Source organism: Talpa europaea, assembly GCF_964194135.1.
Source record: "Talpa europaea genome assembly, chromosome: 4".
Lineage (NCBI taxonomy): Eukaryota > Metazoa > Chordata > Mammalia > Eulipotyphla > Talpidae > Talpa > Talpa europaea.
The window spans coordinates 116,422,639-116,435,894 of NC_140070.1; positions in this window are offsets into that span (position 1 = coordinate 116,422,639).

Here is a 13,256-nt window from a genome sequence, read left to right on the forward strand (position 1 = left end):
CCTTTTATAATTAATAATTGTTGTGTCATTGCACATTCTATAGCAATTCCAGGCAGTCACATAGACTGAATGTGGACCACTAGCCATTGAACACACCTTAGTCTGGGGCCAAGGCCATACCCAACCAAAGCTCCAATGCCTGTCAGGATTGGCACCCCTATCACAGTGCTACCTTAAGACAGATGCAAGAAGATGCTGCCAACAAGGGGATAACCTGATGTGACTAAGTCAAGGAGTCAAGGAGACAGTACAATACAATGACACACAATATCACCTGCGTAAGAACAAACCCTCAGTACCCTAACAGTTTGTAATGTCGCCTGAAACAAGATGTAAACACAGAGAACTAGGCATATGCAGAAACAGAACATGCCCCAGGGCCTCCCTGGTGGCGCATGGGATTAAGATTCAACCTATGAAGCTGTCCGCAGCCACTACAGCACAAGTTTGATCCCCAGCCAGGGAGCTACCCACATGGCACAGTAGACCTCTCCTGACTTGCCCGCTGCTCCCCTCAATAGTGTATTTCAGTCAATCTACCTGTTCTGTTCCCCACTCTGTCTCTGGTGAATCTTCTCACCCCCCACACTTCTGGTCTGTACCCCAGCTCTTGTATGCATAAATATATAAATCTTTTAAAAAAAAAGTGTAAATCTGTACCCCCCAAAACCACATAGTTTAAAAAAAAAAACAAAACTCAATACCCAAAACAATTGTCATTCAGATCTGAAGGAGAGATCAGTTTTCCAGACAAGCAAAGCTAAAGGAGTTCATCACCATTAAAGCAGCAAGAGATTCTTAAGGGGCACATTTAAAGTGAAAAGAAAAGGCACTAAATAAAATCAAGAAATGACAGGCAAGGAGGAAAATTTCACTTTTGAAAATACAGTAAAAATTGTAGACTAAATGCTCATAAAGCAGAAGGAAGATTAGAAGACACAAGCAGGGCCTCCCCGGTGGCGCAGCAGTTGAGTGCTGGGTTGCGAGGCTGCCCGCAGCCTCTGCAGCACCTGTTCGATCCCCAGCCACAGGCGAGGTTCCCACATGACGCGCAGACCTCTCCTGCCGCCCGCTGCTCCCCTCAGCAGTGTACTTCGGTCCTTCTGCCTGCTCTGCTCCCTGCTCTGGCTCTGGTGAATTCTCTCACCCTCCCGTGCTTCTGACTGTACCCTGTGCTTGTATAAATAAATAAATAAATCTTTAAAAAAAAAAAAAAAGAAACAAGCAGTAAAATGTAACTATACAGTTAGTCAAGGGATCATCCTTATAAGTCATTCTTAATAACACAAGGATGTAAAATTAGAAGCCAAAATATGAAATGTGGGGTTAGAGTTAAAAATGTTCAATTATGGAATGAGTTCAAATGTTAAGTTGCTATCAACTCAATACAGATTCAATTAAGAGAAATATAGAACATAAAAATGTAAAATGTGACACCAAGAACATAAATTGTGGGAGGCAGGGCAAGTAAAAATGAACAGTTTAGGAATATGCTTAAATAAAAGTAGCTATGAATTCACTGCAGATCAATATATTCATAAGATCTTATTTCTGAACCTCATGATAACCACAAAGCAAAGATACAGTAAATACACAAAAGAAGATGCAAAAAGAACCCAAACACATCTCTAAAGAAAAACATCAAACCACCCGGGAGGGAAGAATGTGGAAGGAACAGCAGGAAATCAACGGTGAAGAACTATGAATACAACCAGAAATCAACTAGCAAATGACAATACATACATATAAATCAAAAGACAGAAAGTAGCTGAATGAATTAAAAAAAAAAAAACAAGACTCAACTATACAAGGGGACTCACTTCAGGGATAAGGACACTGACTCACGGACTGAAAGCAAAGAGATAGGAAAAAAAGTACTGTGGGCAAAAGAGTTGAAAAGGAAGCTGGGATGGTCATGTCCATATCAGACAAAATAGACTTCAAAACAAAGTCACTCTCCAAAGTCCTTTTTTTTTGGAATTATTTATTTATTTATTTATGTATATAAGAACTGGGGTGTAGGCCAGAGGTGACAGGGGTGGGGTGGCAAATGGACTGAAATGCACTGCTGAGGAGAGCAGCGGGAGAGACAGGAGAGGTCTGCTGTGCCATGTGGGTTATGGGGATGGAACTCTTGCTGCAGTGGCTGCAGATAGCTTCACAGTGCTGCGACTTAACTCCTTGCATCACCAGGGAGGCCCTATTTTTAACATTTTGAAAGGACAGTTTTGTTAGGAAAAAGAGAAAAAAAAGAGAGGCACCTGCATGGTCACAGATGGGCAGGAGAGATTTTAAAAAATTTTTGTAAGTCAAGAGTATTTTTAGGGCAGAGAAACTACTCTGTATGGTACTCTAATGGTGGATACATGTCATTGTACATTTCTCCAAACCCATGGAATGTATGACACCAAGAGTGAAATCTAGTGTAAACTGAAATTGGGGAGATTATGATGTGTCATTACAAACAAATACACCACTCTGGTAAGGGATATCGACAATAGGGGAGGCTATGCATGTAGAGGCAGGGGGTACATGAGAAATCTCTGTATCTTCCTCTCAATTTTGCTGCAAACCTAAAACTGCTCTAAGAAATAAAGCCTATTTTTAAAAAGATAATTTCATGTCTTGCAAGAAAATTGCATCTTCATGTTGTGTATTGATTTCTGAGATATAATCATGATCACTGCAAAATGACTGTATGCATAACTTGACATTTTACACTTCTAATTCTATGAGAAAGCCTTTTAAAAGCTTCAAGAAAATGAAAAGAAACTGAACCTTATCTTGTCATAAATATTTAAACTATCACAAAATAGCAATCAAATATTATATTCCTCTTAATGGGGGTATGTAACACTAGCTAATAATAGGTATTATCCTAAAAAAAATAAAAAGGTATTATCCTGGCACAAAGGCAGGGTGGTGAGTGGTGAGAAGGGGAGCAGGATTCTCAAGTGATGCGGAGTTGGGGGTTGAGATGAAACAAGATTAACCAGTCTGAACCATGAAGGATAATTGTTGAAGTGGGGTAACTTACACATACATTAATCTATTTCTCTACTCTGCATATGCTTGCAATGTTCAGAATAGTTTAAAATATATACTACAAAATAAAGAGAATATATGGCATCGTTTTAAAAAATGCTCAAGCTCAAATCTTGCAGTAGCAGCAGAAACACACAACTAATATCTTCACCAGCAACCTGGGTGACAGGGATGTCCAAACAAATGCTCCACCAGATTCTTTCTGCCAAAGGAAATGTACCAGCTGTTCCAAGCAAAAGAATCACACACATCACCAGACAGTGCAAATATACCTATGAACTTGCTGACATATGGGCCTGGAGGGCCAGGGAAGTATAGCTTTGGAGACAAGAATATTCGCTCTATAAACCTTTTCTGAGTATAACTGTTGTGTGCCTGGCTCAATGCTGGATGCAGGGGGGATTCCAGGATGAATGAGATTTGACCCTTGTTCTGCAACTCAGTTGCAACCTTCCTTTGAAGGCCCAATGTGACTAGCACTCCAAGGATTTGAAAGCAAAGTGCTTTGGGAAGCCTGAAGGAAAAAGGGGGGATTATTTCAGGAGGAAGTTTTCGTAAGTAAAAAATTAGCAAGCAAGCAAGTAAGTAGGTTACCTTGAGACAGGTGGTGCTACTGCCCTTCTTCCTTTATAGAAATTGCCCTAATTTACCTCCCTGACACTGTCTAGTGTGGTTTGTAGCATTTCTACAATACAAGCTTAACTGTCTTTTGAGTTGTGGGTAATTTTGCTTTTTCTATGCAGCTCAATGCACTTTGCTGCACAAAACTTGTATTTCTTTTTAAAAAAAGATATATTTTACTTATTTATATGTATAAGTACTGGGGTATGGGCCAGAGGTGTGGGTGGTGAGAGGATTCACCAGATACAAAGTGGGGAGCAGAACAGGTGGAGCTACTGAAATATACTGCTGAGGGGAGCAGCAGCCAGACAGGAGAGGTCTGCTGTGCCATGTGGCTCCCTGGCCTGGGTTCGAACTCATGCTACATTGGCTGGTGATAGCTTGATAGCTCTGAGACTTTAACCCCTGCACCAGCAGGGAAGCCCAAGTTTGTCTATATTTCTACTGCTCAGAAGAATAGAATCCCCAAAGCTTAACAGGATTTAGGGAATGCCATCCTGAGAGACAGAGGTAAAGATAGAGATGTTAAATTTCCTAGCGTGATGATTTCTCTAAATAAGCTTTCTAAGATATGTAGAAAAATAAAGCTACTGTATATAATGAGAAAAAAAGGTTCAGGAAAGTTTTTTTTTTTTTTAAAGTGGAATGAGAATTTTGAGTGCCAAGAACTGGAGTTCTTTAATGAATAATGCAGCCTTGATACACACTTCAGATTCTGGAAGATTTCCTTGCTTCTTATTCCTCTCCTGAAAATATTTGGCTTGCCCTAGGGAGATGCTCAAGTGGTTGCTACATGAACATAGAAGCAAAAGAAAGAGGTGGGGATGTACTATGATTATATTTGATGGCACCAGGCTCTGATGGCCCGACTCATTCATTCCCATAGACAAGGGTCTCCCATCAGGAGCTGTGAAATTTGAAACAGCCTCCAGACCACCTTGTCTTCTAGACAGTGTTGGGATGGGCACTGTGGACTGACCTGTCCCTCTTTCAGGCAGTTTGGAACATCCAGACTATGCCTTCTTTCTGACCCATCAGGGGGATGATCTTTCCATTTGATCCTTAGAACTTTTCTAGGTTCTTGGGGATACCCAGGGACAATGACTTGGTTCCTTCTAAAACAGCCCCTTCTAGAAGTGGTGTTGCTCGAATCAATGCATCTGATGAGGGCATTTGGAAGTTGTTCTGTGACGAACACACCACGTTGACAGGAGAAAGGGGCTCTTTGACCTTCATGTCTGGAAATGGTTCATATGAGAATATTGAGTATGACAGGCAGGGGACAGGGGATTGGGATACACTCAAGAATAATGATTTAGTAAATGTGAATCAGAATTCTCTTCTTCCAGACACCCAAACACCCCAGGTCAAACCTCTCTAGCTTTCTCTGTTCATGAGCAAACTAGTGAGATGTTGAGTCCTAACAAACCTATGTACAAATAGTTCACCAGGTGAATTTGGAGAGGCAGCCTGAATAAACTAGAAGACAGCTGCCTAAAATTTCCCAGGTTTATAACACCCCAGCCTGGGATCTAGGTAAGATAGGTGTAGAGATATTATCCTAAAGAATATCCAAGCTAAATGAATCAGCTTGTCTGTTCTCAGGGCTGGAAACACGTAACTTGGGGTAAAAACTGTGATCATCTAAGACTGATCAGAAAATGTGATTAGCACCACAGTATGTCTTCCTATTAAATTTTTAAAAAAGATTTTATTTATTTATGCATAGAAGAAATGGTATATAGGCCAGAGGTGTGGGGGGATGGGGTGAGGATTGTGAGAGGATTCACCAGAGACAGAGTGGGGAGCAGAACAGGCAGATCTACAGATATACACTGCTGAGGGGAACAGAGGGTGAGACAGGAGAGGTCTGCTGTGCCATATGGGTTAGTTCCCTGGTTGGGGATCAAACTCATGCCACAGTGACTGGTGATAACTTGATAGCACTGATACTTTAACCCCTGAGGCTTCTTAAAGATTTATTTATTTATGTACACAAGAGCTGGGGTATAGGCCAGAGGTGTGGGGGGTGAGAGGATTCACCAGAGGCAGAGTGGGGAACAGAACAGGCAGGTTGACTGAAATACACTGCTGAGGGGAGCAGGTGAGACAGGAGAGGTCTGCTGCACCATGTGGGTTAGTCCTGAAGTGAAGATTAAATGAGTTAATTCAAGTAAAGCACTCAGATACATAGTGCTTGGTAAATAAATATTGGATCAAGCTAAAGGATTGTCTTATACTGTGGACACTTAAAAGCACTGATGGATAGGGCCTCCCCGGTGGTGCAGCGGTTGAGCGCTGGGTTGCGAGGCTGCCCGTGGCCTCTGTAGCGCCGGTTCAATCCCCGGCTGCTCCCCGGCCACCAGAGGAGGGTCCCACATGGCGCAGACCTCTCCTGCCGCCCGCTGCTCCCCTCAGCAGTGTACTTCACTTCTGCCTGCTCTGCTCCTCGCTCTGGCTCTGGTGAATTCTCTCACCCTCCCGCGCTTCTGACTGTACCCAGTGCTTGTATAAACAAGCAAACAAACAAATAAATAAATAAATAAAACATGCCTCTATAAAAAAATTAAAAAAAAAAAAAAGCACTGATGGATAACCCAGACATCAGTTTGTCTTTAGAAATGTATTGACAAGTTGGGACTCCAGGGTGGCAGGGGTTTTAGCCTCAGCACTATCAAGCTATGGCCACCCACTACCACTGGGGCATGAGTTCAATCCCCTGCCAGGGAGTTAACCCACCTGGTGGTGAGGCAGACCTCTCCTGTCTCACCTATTGCTCCCCTCAGCAGTGTATTTCAGTAGATTTTCCTGTTCTGTTCCCCAATCTGTCTCTGGTGAATCCTCTCAACCCTACAAACCCTCTGGCCTACACCCCAGTTCTTGTATGCATAAATAAGTAAAAATAAATCTTTTTTTAAAATAAGAAATGGGACCTCTCTGGTGGTACAAGGGGTTAAGTCTTAGCACTATGAAGCTATCAGCAGCCACTGCACCACAAGTTCGATCCCCAGCCAGGGAGGTGACCCACATGGCACGGCAGACTCCTCCTGTCTTGCCTGCTGCTCCCTTCAGCAGTGTATTTTAGTCAATCCGCCTGTTCTGTTCCCCACTCTGTCTCTGGAGAATCCTCTCACCGCCCCCCCCACACCTCTGGCCTGTACCCCGGCTCTTGCATGCATAAATAAATAAATCTTTGAAAAAAAGAAATGTACTGACAAGTGGCCTGATAATCTGTCTTTGCTGGTCAGTACATCCTCTCTGGTGAGAAAGGTCACACAAACCAAATAAGCAGTATGAGGGTGGAATGGAATTCGGGGGCTTGTGGTGTCAAACTCTGATGGACAAAGGCATCCAGTGTCTTTGAAGGATAAGACCTGCTAAGAGGACAAGACACCAAAGTCTGCCTCCTCTCAGGCAGATCCTGGGGCCTCTCCTCTTTAAGATTTTGGGCATTTTTTACTCTAATCACATTTCATGTGTTTGGATGAGTTCTTCCATTTTTTCCCTTGGCTGTGTTCTAGTTAACCTGACAGCTCTTAAATATCCTTCCAATCCTTACATACCCACATGCCATCAAACTACAATTTACAACTTCCTGAATGACTTTTACATCTCAGCCATTGTTTCCTGGTACTTAATAGTTTTACTCTAAGACAACGTTACTCCCAAGCAGTCTACACTGCTGCTTTTCTCCCTCTGCTCAATTCTGGTGGCTGCAGAAGCACCCCCCTAATATACACCATGTATGCTGATCTGCCATATCTATGTACCTACTGACTGTAAAGTTCATGGAGAAAAAAGGGTAAGAAACCTTCAGTTGTGAGAAGGTTCAGAATGACTAGGCTGAGTGGTCCCTTCTGCTAAAGAAGAACCTAGGCTTCCATAACAAGGACAAAAGTGTTGAGTGAAGGAACAGATAGAGCAGAGAACATCCAGAAAGAACTAGAGGGGCATGAGTGTGTCATTTTGGCTGAGGCACCAAGTGAAATACTGCGATTTTCAGCCACACATCATTCTAATTTCACTAAAAATCGATAAAGCAGTGAGGTTCACAACAGATAGTATCATAGTGGCTAACAATTATTGAACAGTATATTAGGAACCATGATGAAAGTTTTGTTTACATTATCTTAATATTCACTATGACCCTACAATGGAAGGACCATTACTATGCCTATTTTACAGATCAGGAAACTGAGGCACTGAGAGACTTCATCTGCCAAGATCATATAGTTGTTACATAATAGAATCCAGACTCAAATGCAGTTGGTTCTGACTCAGGAATTGACTTCCTAATTTATAAGTTAAAAATGAATTAAATCAGATTCACAGTTGCTATCCTTTACTCAGGGTTAAAAATAAATTTCCTAAAGGGACAGAAGGGCACATAACCCTCGTTTGCTCACAGGCATGTGTGATACGAGAATGTCACCCATTGGATAACTGAGGAACAAGGCTGTGAACAACTACCTTGAAGAGATGTAAGAAGATTTCAGATCCAGATACCTCAGTGCTGGCCCATCTCTGCATGTAAGGTGGTAGCTGAACCTAAGAAAGTCACGTAACATCTTTCTGTTTCAAGCTCCTGGTCTGTAAAATGGGAGTAACTCTGTAGGTGTCACTCATAAGATTAAGATGACAAGACCAAAAGAGAACGTTTGTGAAAGCATTCCTCACTGTTAAAAATGCTTAGTATGGGTTGACAAATTATTTGTTCTAATTTAGGGTTTCAAAGGTCTCTCTATATACAATAAAGCAGAAATCACCTCCAAACCACCCTATTATTTAACAAAGAAAATAGAAACCTAGAATTACCAGTGGGGCATTACCTATACATATTATTAGAATGGACTTAAATTACATGGTGATTTCTGCTTTACCCCTGTGCAACTCAGCAGTACCAGGAGAAGTCTCCTGTTGCGTTCCTGCATGCAAGCTCTCTGATGCCTGGCTCAGCAGACAAGCAGGGCTGTGGGGTAGCCTGCGTGGGGCTGTCATCTTAATGCCTGGAGTGTTTGTGTGCTCATGTGTGAGTCTGTGTGTCTCTGGAGACAGCTCCAAGGATCACCCTTCCCATAAAATGACACCCTTTGAATCCAATAGAACTTTATAGTTTAGGACCCTCCTGGTGGCGCAGGGGTTACAGTCTCAGGGCTATGAAGCTATAGCCAGTCACTGCAGCATGAGTTTGATCCTGGCCAGGGAGCTAACCCACGTGCTGCAGCAGACCTCTCCTGTCTCACCTGCTGCTCCCCAAACAGTATATTTTAGTAGATCTGCCTCTTCTGCTTCCTGCTCTGTCTCTGGTGAATCCTCTCACCCCCTGCACCTCTTGTATGCATAAATAAATAAAATAAATCTTAAAAAAAATAAACTTTACAGTTTACAAGACTTTTATCCCATTTACACAGGACCTACTCTCATTTAATCCTTCCAACTAGCCAAAGAAGCAGGCAAGACAAACTGTTATAACCATTTTGTGGATAAGATCATTCAGGAGGTTGACTTGCTCAAGATGCCATCAGTGTTGATCTGGGCTAATCCCAGTGCAAGGCTTTCTCACTATGCCACATATTATGGATCATTTACTTAAAAACTATTCACTGAGCACCTCGAGTGTGCCAGCTATTGTGTCAAGTACTCCTAACTCATCCGTTTTTGAATACTCCCCCCTTTTCCAATGCTCCTCTTCTGCCCCTTGTAATTAATGAGTTTTAAGTAATGGATTAACAAATTAGTACTATTCAGCACATCATTTTAAGAGCAGAGCAGCAGTGACACTGTGATAGTTAAGAGCTATGCTCTAGAACTGGACTGACCTGAATCCCAGTCTGTCACCCACTATGTCAACCCAATGTTTCCCCACAGATAAAATGGGGATAACTGCCTATTACACTGTAAGGGCCCAATAAATATTAACTGTCATCACTTACGTAGCATTATCTTGGAACAAGGGGAAGTTTAAGAACCTAAAAAGGGTCTTTAAAACCTTGTAGTGCCCCAAAGTCTCCATTCCATTTCATGAAGACTGGCCCAGAAAAAGAAGTCCTCCTTGTTCGGGCAGGATTTGAAACCCCTTACTGAGTCAATGCCATCCTCCCTTATCTTACCACCATCCTGACCCCATGTCCTTAAGGTTAGGTTTTGGTTGTGGCCTCCTGGCCTCTGCTCTCTTCTCTTCCAATGTCATTCTGTACTTTTTCTGTTTTCCCAAAATATTCATTTTGCAAGATTTTTATTGAGCACCTATTATGTGCTAGGACTATAGTGGAAGCTGTGATGACTTGCCCAGATCTCCTTTCAGGATGGTTTTACTGCCTTACCTATTGATATTGCTGCTGGCAGGAAGTCCTCAGCCCATTACGGGGATTGCCTCGGAAGAAAACTAAACCTTCCAAGGTCACATCTCTGTGTGGTAGGTCTGACATGGCCTCAACTCAAGATAACTCAGCTACCCCAGCTCCTTGGTTGACCGAGACTCTCACCTGGCCTACACTGCTGCTTTTCTCCCTCTGCTCAATTCTGGTGGCTGCAGAAGCACCCCCTAATAAACCCCATGCATGCTGACCTCTTCAAGCTGCTTCTGAGAACCCAACCTGCAATAGAGGATACAGGATGAGTAAGCCGAGTAAGCCATACTCTGGTCTTCAAGGGTATCAGGGCAAAGTGGCAAATACAATCTTAATGGCATGCAGTTTATAATGGGGTTTACAGTGCAATGAAGTCCACTTGGATAGGGTGGGGTTGAAGGGAATCCATCACTCCAGGTTGGGGGACCCCGAGGCCCTTAAGCCAAGTTGCAGATCCAATCTGCCAACCAGCTGGGATTTCCCACAGGCCTCCACATTCAGCCTGCATGCTCAGGATGGTGCAGAGTCGTGGTGCTCTGGTTTGCAGGGTGTTGGTTTATATCTGTGGTTGACTCAGACTTAGATCTGGGAAGTGACTTTTTTTTTTTTTATGAGGCTATTTTAACTTTTATTTTTTCATTATTATTTAAATTTTATTTTTATATTCCCCTTATTCCCCTTACAATTATAACCCCCTTATCTTGACCCCAAGCCCTTCTCTCCCCACCCCCCATAGAGTGTCTCTGGTTCATAGTTTTTTGTTGATTTTGATTTTCACTTTCTTATAGTTATTCATTTTCCTGGTCCCTTATTTAAGTTTTCTAGATTCCTGCTATGAGTGAGACCATCTGGTATTTTTCTTTTTCTTTCTGGCTTATTTTGCTGAGCATGATCCCTGGGAAGTGACTCTTAACAGGATATTACATTCCAAAGTGACAAACCAGGCTGAAGCATGGCCAGTGAGGGTAAATGGTGTCTTTCCTACAAGCTGAAATTCACTTGGAAGTAGCGACAACTTAGCAAAATGTCTATGCTCAACCTATCTCAAGACAGTACCACAACACTGAAATAATTTTTGACAGGTATCGATGAGTGCCTTGTGGACTGGTGTGCAAGGAACCAGGAACCCTGTGTCTCCCACTGGGGACCAGACTGCCTGAGGTGGTCTTGTTGAGTGTAGCAAGGCTGACAGAAGCAGAGAGGCCAGGATTTCAAAGAAGACATTGCAGACTGAGGCCTCCCAACCTGGCCAGCTCCTGACATTGGCTATTGTGGAAGGACCAGATTCCCGGTGGCTGCGGTTAAACAGGCTCTCCAGTGTGAAAGGGGTGGCTGTCTTGACGGGTACTTCAGAGTGATAAGGGAGGCTACCTACTTTCATGTCAGGTTCCTCTCACCTATGCCTAGGCTTTTGGGGATAGAGCTGACACTACATTTTCCATCCTGCAAGACAACCGTCTTTAGCCAATTCCCATCCTCTCTTCTCTAAAAGTTTACCATATACACATAAGAGTGTACAAACTGACTGGACATGCAATTATAACATCAGAGAGCAAGTACTGCCCCTCTGTATCCCTCATGGGAGGGCGGGAAGGGCAGACAGGTGTGTCCTCCTTCCAGGGCCTCCCCATCATGAGGTCTCAGGTGCATGAGGCCCTGACCCAGCCCTCTCCCCCAGGCACAACATGCTGGAACAGCATAAAATAAAACCAGAAGCCAACTGGAGGTCAACTAGTTTTGCCTCCTACCCAAAAGAGAGGCCCAGCAGGGCTGAAGAGTTCGAGACTGGAAACTTATTCTCAGAATACAGCTTGAGGAATTAAGGTAGTTATCCTTCCTTTGAGCCCAAACTGGTCTATACCTCAAGTTTCTTAGATAATTTACTTCTTTTCCCATGATAGTCCTTCAAATCAGACTGTTCACATAGAAATCACTTTTTGTGTGCTTGTTTATGTGCTTGAATTAAATCTCACAAATATCCTCAAGGACATTCAAAAAAGGTTATTTGCTGTGATAACCTTGGTAGCACTGTTGGTCGCTCAGAGATGAGACTTAATTTTAGACCCTGTTCCAACCCCAGTGCTTTTCATGTCCAAAGCCACCTCCAAAGCAGTAGATTCTGTCACAGAACTCTTTCAGTACATTTCCAGGGACTCTAAGAAGTTAGGCGAAATCGAATTCACAAAATGGTTAAGAACAAAGGACTGAAAACCTGGTAAATAGGCAGACACAGATCCCTCCGCAGATGGCCCCCAACTGGCTATCCTGCAGATGTGAGGCTGGAAGAGTGCCAGGGTCTCTCAGGAGCACAGGGCACTCAGCTGGAAGAACACCTCCTCTGAACTTCTGAGAGCAAGCCAGGCTGAGGAGGCAGCCTGATTAGTGGCCTTTCTGGCAGCTTCACTAGCACATCAGCACCTGATCTGTCTGTTCTCCTTTTACTGGAAAACAGCTCTCTCCCCCAACTACTTATACAATACTCTCAGCAGTTCATTGGTTGAATTTTGACTACCATCCTCTATGAAGCAGGGGATCTTGTTCTGTTGACTGTGGTTTCTCCGACAGTGAGAGCAAAGCGGTATCTCTATTTTAGTGTCACCTGCATAACATTATACATAGTAACTGAATCTTGGAGAAATATTTATCTGTCACACCACCACCGTTAAACACCATCCCTCTCCTCTTAAAGACTGCTCACTATGAAACAAAATGTTCTATTTCTCCCCACTAGACCCACTCTCAATTCCCTACTTCCCAAGCTTCTTCCAAGAGTTTATAGAGTAAAATAAAGAACATGAAACCACTTAAGTCAAATAGGAACAAAGACCCAGTCTGGTTTGTCTTCAGCCCTGAAGTTCCAGAGAAGTAGGCGGAGCCTGGGCCAGGGACCACTGGAGAGAGCAGCTCACAATCCATGTTCCAGGCTAGGTTAGTAACAAGTTCACTCTCCCAAGCAGTGGGGCTGAGAAAGCAGAACCCACTAGCCTTTCAGCTGAGCTGAGCCCAGGCTAGCATCATCATTGTGCTGTTTCCATTCCATCAGCTCAGTCCACTGAGCTGCTTCTTTGGAGGTGGCTTTGGATATGAAAAGCACTGGGATTGGAGTAGGGTCTAAAATAAGTCTCCTCTCTGAGGAACCACCAGTGCTACCTGAGTAACCACAGCAAATAACCCTTTTTGAACACCAACTTGGTCTCTTCATAGAATGGTTGTGAGGATTAATTCAAGCACATAAATAAG